A 7,900-nucleotide genomic window follows, 5' to 3' on the forward strand; every position below is an offset into this window, starting at 1 on the left:
AAGCTAAACTTGTGATGCACTTGAGTTAAACTTGGCTAGTAGAGTTAAGACTCATTGGTTCGCTTGGATGCACTTGAATTGATTAGGCACACTAAATAAACATCTTAAACTCATTTTGGTTAGCTATAAGCACATGTTGGTCAAATCAAATAGCTCTCAAAATCAAGGCCAACTATGTTAAAACATTCAAGGTCACAATTCTAAAACTTGGTAAATATATATATGTCATTTGACCACCCCTCCCCTTCATTGGTCATAGTAAATATCTTATTATTAAATTGTATTTTTGGGAAATATAAAAAAAAGTTACTATTTTCCACGACCAGATTAGCTTTGAACGACGGGTTTAAAGCGTGGAAACTGATGACTCTCTCTCTCTCTCTCTCTTTCAATAATAAGGTTAATTATATCAATTAAACTCTGCCCCCAATGACATCAGAAAAGATAAATCCAAGATTTGACATTAATAACTAAAATGTCATCACCCTATACTTGAAATTTGTACATCCAGCTCCCTCAGCTCAAACACCCAAAATGCCCTTCTTGGTGCAAAGGCTAACTAACTTGTTGATATTTTATTACACTTTTAATTTTGTATGCAATTAAAAAGATTAAACTTAGAGTGTTTTGGTCATTTTTATGTTTACGTGATATATGTCTATGATTCGAACTTCGAACTTTTTAGCCACGACTAGCCAAGTAGGCCTGTTGGGTCCGGTCCGACCCTTGGTCCACCTAGCCGTTGACCACTTTCGCACCGCACCCAGATGGACCGACCTGCCCGACACATCAGCAGTCGCCGCAACTGTCGTGGGCCCGCCCGAAAGCGAAGTGTTGGTGTCGTCCTGTCCGTAGGAAAAGACCGTTGGTGGCGGCATCGTTTTTTATGCCAATGACTAAAATGCATATTTTTTATTGGTCATGGACGATTTTGATCCTATCGCCAGACTCCTTTGTTTCACCACCTGATCACCCAGAGGGATCTATTGATCAAGAGGGTGCCCAATTGGGGAAGGTTTGATGGTATTGGAGCAATTTGTAATTTTCACATACTGTTGCTCATTTATGGTATCTTTTGTTTCAGTGTTTTTTTGTTTAGGGTGGAGGAGGGCATTGCCACCAATGACGAATGGGGGGGAGGGATGTGGTGGGGCCACAAAAGGCATTGGACGTTTCCCTTTCTTATTGGGCCCACCGCACTTGAGCAAGTGCGGCCTGCGATCTGTTTTCATCCTAGCAAGAGCATGGCAAGCACACGTGCACACCAAAAAATAAAGAAAAGGTATGCATGGTATATTTATAAATATATATATATAGAGAGAGAGAGAGAGAGATAATGGAGATTGTATAGACTTTTTATTCGTAAAGTCAAGTTAAGACTTTTCAAAAATCATAGTTTTTAATATTTTATGTTAGATAGCCTTTATCATTGATTAAAAAATAATTTTTTTATTAAGCATTTTTATGCTCAGGTGTGTACTTTAAAGATGTAAAAAAACAATGGTTGATATTGTACTAAAATTTGATTATAAAATATTGGCATTTTTTTCAGCAAAACAAAACATGTTTTCTTAATAAATAAGCAATGATAAGCATATCTAAACGCTTTAAATCAAACATAAAATACCTGAAATTAAGATTTTTAGAGGGTTATAAGGTGAATTAATGAAAAAAGGACAACACAGTCTCCATTCTCATATATATATATATATATATATATATATATATATATATATATATATATATATATATATATATATATATATATATATATATATAAAGAAATGGATACTTGATAAATGAAACATGCTAAATGGGTTTTTCTGTTCTTTAGGTGTTTTTTCCACAGTTTTGATCTCATAAATGTGTTGGGCATAGTCAATTTACGTGGAATCCACACCTAGATCATGTGTTTTTGATGAAAAAAAATGATATTTAGAGCCTCAAAAATTTACAAAGATTTTGGATCGTTGATTTTTCAAACATTATAAAAACCTACCCATGTGTCTGAATCGAACACTTCAAGAGCTGATTCCTATAAAATAAGTACATAGATCACATATGTAGGGTCAGAATTTTAAAATAAAACAAAAAAACCTGAAAAACTTATTCAGCATGTTTCATATATATATATATATATATATATAAATTTTTTGAAAGTCTTTATCCAATAATTTTTACATTTATATTTAGTATAACATGAATTTTGGTTCATTTGATAGTGACATACATGCGAGTCTATTAAGAGCTTAACAAAATGGCTTACAATCTACCAAAATTTACATCATTTTAGAGAATTGCATTTTTACATAAAAAAAAGACAATCCAGTGTTTGATTCTTGACAGCCAAACTGAGCGTATGCAGCTTGACAAGAAGATGACTCTCTCTCTCTCTCTACACACACACACACACACACACACACATATATATATATATATATATATATATATATATATATATATATATATATATATATATATATATATATATATGTGTGTGTGTGTGTGTGTGTGTGTGTGGATCAAGGGAGATCTATATATTTATAGATGAAGAGAGAGCACATAAACGTTCCTTTTGGAGCTACAATGTGGGCTGCAGACATTGTCGTTGTGTTTGCTTATGAATAGCAGCACTATACCTAATAGTGGAGTGAAATTCTTTCAAATATATATATATATATATATATATATATATATAGTGGAGTGGAGTGGAGGCAATGTATGGATTTTGGTTAATGGATAATCCATTGACATGCTCATGGGATGCAATAAATTCACGCAACATGTTTGGTGTCTTCAACAGTCAACTTCCACTGGGTGTAACTAGAAAAGCCAAGTTTTTGCATTAAACAGAGGACCCAATGAGGGTAGACATTAATGGCACTTTGTCCCTTCTCCATAGTTGGATGCCTTTTGTGTGGAGGGCAATTTTCTTGCAGTTGTCTTTTTGGGCTGCCATCACATTGAATTGGATCGGAAGAGGTCTTGCTTAAATTGGCTTGAAGCAGTATCTGGATCCGGGTCTGTCGAGGTGCCAGTCCCGAACATGAACCCAGTCAGATTAGTTATCACGAAATTCGGATGGTTTACATCCCTATGTGGGACCGACAACTGTTCTTTGCACAGATTAGTTATCACGAAATTCTATGGAGATACGAGAGTTAGGTAGTTTAGAAAGGGATCCATACGTAGATACTAAATTATTATAAAAATAGAGAGAGGGGGAATACATAAAAATATATCAAGTATTAATAAAAACCAGCTAAATTATAGATAATTTTCAACTTAAAGGGCACGTTTGGAACTAAGAAAGATGTAGGGAAAGTGATGCAAAATTAAAAATCCAAACGGACGCTTCCAAACGAGAGACTTTTTGGCTGAGAGAGTTTTTTTCAAAAAGTACGTTCTTTGATAAGAAACATTCCTCCATGGGGGTGGATGAATGTTTTCTACCAAGAAAAAAATTAATTTTACACTCCCCGTCACCCCATCTCACCATCACCACGCCCACCACCACCCTCCTCTCTTATTTTTTTATATTTTCTCACTCTGTTTTCCTCATTCTACACAAACAAGCGAAAAACTTTTTTTTTGAAAAACTTCTCATATAAAAAACTCTCATAGGCAAAACTTTATTTTCCTATGAGAGTTTTTCTCTCTTCCAAACGTGCCCAAAGAGTGCATGTATAACTGTATTTGAGTGTAAGTTATGTGTATGCAAGTGAAGTGACCCTTTCGTAAGATGGGGCTGTTCTCTAGTAAGTGTATTGTAAATATATTTTATATCACTAAACTTAATGTAGTGTAAAAATTAATAATCAAAATGTTTGGCTTGAAAGCAATAATTTTAAATAATTTTAAAGTTCAAAACCTATTGCATCCAAGCTTTGAAATAATGTATTTTTCTGTAAAAAACATAGCTTGAGTTTGAGTTAATTAATAGGTCTAGAATTCAAATCTACGTATTTTTTTCATAAACGAGCTAACTTGAACACCGCACGTTTAGCTTGGAGCTTGGCTTGACTCACCACAAAATGGAGTCGAGCTTGAATTCCTCATGTTCAGCTAATTTGATCCGTTTACCAGCCCTAGTTGTACACATAGCTCAATCCATACCTATCAGTAGGGATGCGAGAGAATTGGATCCAGATCCAGATCAGCTAAAATTATGGAATTTTTCAATAAAAAAAGAAGAAAGAAAACATGATATTTTCAATATATTGTGGAGTGGAGGCAAGCCCTTGAGGTCCTCCCTGCTACATTCAGCTTTGACCTTGCGACAAGGAATGTCATCCATGGGTTTAGAACTTGTAACATCTGGTCAACTTGGTCACATTCACAAGTTGCCCCTATCAGATGAGGTAAAGAGCCCTTGTGGGCTTTTGGACAGTAGGATTTCTCATTCATGTAAGAATATGGGCACCCACACCTTACATATGGGACAGTTATATATGACAAAAAATAATATTTCTAAAAGGAAAAAGTGGAGTTGTAAGTAATTGACCAATTGAAACAAACTTATAGAAAACCATGAAAAAATTTATGGGACTGTTAAGGTCATGTTTGGAAGTGAGAGAATCATGAAAAAATTTCACGTGGAACAACATAATCTTCTAATGCATTTCCAAACAAAAGAAACTTTTTCCATATGAAAAAGATACCATGTTTGAAAGTGGAAAAAGAATTTTTTCTGTAAAAATCAAACACTTGGGATGCACAACGATGAAAATTTTCACCACCAGTTCTCCACCTCTTTATGGCCACATACGGAAGTAAGAAAAATTTTCATACAACAAGAAAATGCTTTCTATGAGAAGTTTTGATAGGATTACTTTTTCCAATTGCAATTTTTTCACTTGTTTGAGTAGCATGAGAAAAACGAACTAGAAAAATGTGAGAAAAATGAGAGAGAAAAGGGGATGGGTCGATCAGACAAGAGATAGAAAGAGACCTGAAAATGGTGGTGAGGGAGAAAAAGATGAAGATGAAGGAAGCTCTTTTAGCAGCTGATGGAATGCGATCTGTTATGGGTGAATGATTGCCCTAATGCGAAAAAAATAAATTTGTGACAAAAAAATGTCACCTTATTTTTTCTATAAAAAATCAGACTTGTAGAAAAACTTTCCTTTCAAAAAATTTCCCTTGTTAGAAACAGATTAATTTTTTTAAATTTTTTCTTTCTACTTTCACTCATTCTACTATTTTCCTGCTTTCAAGTGTGCCCAAAGGGCATATTGGAAGTGTGAAAATAGTAGGAAAGAAGAAAATACATTTTTCTAACCTTTCCAAAGAAGAGATTTTTTTAATTTTTTTTAAAAGTATAATTTTTTATAGAAAAAAATCCTTCACCTAAGGCTGTGGAGGAATCTCAAACCTGGCTGAGAGTGTCACCAGTTCCTTAGCTGCCACCATCTCCTTCCTCAACAGCTCACTCGCCATCACCAGCTCGCATCTCTCACTATCCGACACTAGTGAAGGTGACGATGACAATGTTTAGCTCTATGTTGGCGTCGAGCATGCACTTAGGGATGCTTTGTGAGTTGTTGAGCTCTGCTAGAGCTGAGAGGGTGTAGGAGGTTGGCGCCGAAGAACGGGTGGGGGGGTTGCCAGAATACTTGGAGGGGGTGATCATTACAAGAAAAACGTGGATTAGCGACGGACATTTGCGACGAATTTTTTCTGTCGCAAATGTGCGACGGATTAGCAAGAGAAAACTATCTGTCACTAACATTCAAAATATTTGCAAAATTAACGACGGAAATATCTCTCTCATAATTCTGTCGCTAATGAGCGATAAATTAGCGACAAAATTTTTTTATCGCCAAACACTATAAGAAAAAATGGTAATTAGCGATGGAATTAGCGAGGAAATTATTTTGTAGTTAATCTTTCGCTAATTAGCGAGGGATTAGCGAAGAAATTTTTTCGTAGCTAATCTGTCGCTAATTAGCGATGGATTAGCGACGAAAAAATTCTCTCGCTAATTTTTTATTTAAATCGTCCCATCTGAAATTTTCCCTCTTTTCTCGTTCGAAATTTTTCGATTTAAACTGTCTCCCACCACTCTCCCTGCGAGGTCCTCCGCTCCTTCAAGGAGCTCCGTCGGCTCTGCATCGAGCTCCCCGACGGCAACGCCCTCCTCAAGTGGAAGGCCGAGTTCGGGAGCTCACTCGAGAGCTGCGCCATCCTCGTCGCCCCCTCCTTCCGTCGGTGGCCCGCTGTTGGCTACGATCTCCCCATCGATCCCGCCATTGAAGCCGAGAGGGACCCCAATTGAGGCCCTGAGGACCAAGGAGGCATCCCGGAGTCATTTTACATGAACGGCGGACTGAAGTTGCGCGTCGTCTAGACGATCACCTCGTTGTTCGCTGCCTCCGCCGGAGAACGCGCCAGAGAGCACGCCGGAGAGCATGCTGGTTATGTGCAAAAGACCCCACAATGGCGGGTCGGGCGGCTCGGGTGCAATGCATGTGTGGTGCAATACAAGTCCAACCTATTGCTGCTGGAATACCACCCGGTAGGGAGTAAATTTTTTTTTAAAAATTTAGCGACGGATATTATCCGTCGCTAATTTAACGACGGACATTTGCGACGAATTTTTTCTGTCGCAAATGTGCGACGGATTAGCAAGAGAAAACTATCTGTCACTAACATTCAAAATATTTGCAAAATTAACGACGGAAATATCTCTCTCATAATTCTGTCGCTAATGAGCGATAAATTAGCGACAAAATTTTTTTATCGCCAAACACTATAAGAAAAAATGGTAATTAGCGATGGAATTAGCGAGGAAATTATTTTGTAGTTAATCTTTCGCTAATTAGCGAGGGATTAGCGAAGAAATTTTTTCGTAGCTAATCTGTCGCTAATTAGCGATGGATTAGCGACGAAAAAATTCTCTCGCTAATTTTTTATTTAAATCGTCCCATCTGAAATTTTCCCTCTTTTCTCGTTCGAAATTTTTCGATTTAAACTGTCTCCCACCACTCTCCCTGCGAGGTCCTCCGCTCCTTCAAGGAGCTCCGTCGGCTCTGCATCGAGCTCCCCGACGGCAACGCCCTCCTCAAGTGGAAGGCCGAGTTCGGGAGCTCACTCGAGAGCTGCGCCATCCTCGTCGCCCCCTCCTTCCGTCGGTGGCCCGCTGTTGGCTACGATCTCCCCATCGATCCCGCCATTGAAGCCGAGAGGGACCCCAATTGAGGCCCTGAGGACCAAGGAGGCATCCCGGAGTCATTTTACATGAACGGCGGACTGAAGTTGCGCGTCGTCTAGACGATCACCTCGTTGTTCGCTGCCTCCGCCGGAGAACGCGCCAGAGAGCACGCCGGAGAGCATGCTGGTTATGTGCAAAAGACCCCACAATGGCGGGTCGGGCGGCTCGGGTGCAATGCATGTGTGGTGCAATACAAGTCCAACCTATTGCTGCTGGAATACCACCCGGTAGGGAGTAAATTTTTTTTTAAAAATTTAGCGACGGATATTATCCGTCGCTAATTTAAAAAAGTGATCGACTTGCGACGGGTAATATCCATCGCTAATTTAAAATAACGATGTACTCGCGACAGATCATGTCCGTCGCTAATCTGTCGTAAATTAGCGATGAACGTAGCGACGTATAAGTTTTATCGCTAATTAGTAACAAGGATTATGCGACGGAGGCTATCCATCGTTAATCCATCGCCAATTCATCGCTAAATTATTTAGCGACGGATTAGAGATGGATTAGTGATAGATAGTGTTCGTCGTTAATCCACATTTTTCAGTGAAGCTCTCTCTCTCTATCTCTCTCGCATGCACATTTTCAATTTCATTTGTTACACAAACAAGTAAATTTTTTTTAAATTTTTTTTTATCATATTAATACTTATCATAGGCAAAATTTTCTTTTCCTATGATAAAT

This window comes from Nuphar pumila, chromosome 14, assembly GCF_984573655.1.
Source record: "Nuphar pumila chromosome 14, dmNupPumi1.hap1.1, whole genome shotgun sequence".
Lineage (NCBI taxonomy): Eukaryota > Viridiplantae > Streptophyta > Magnoliopsida > Nymphaeales > Nymphaeaceae > Nuphar > Nuphar pumila.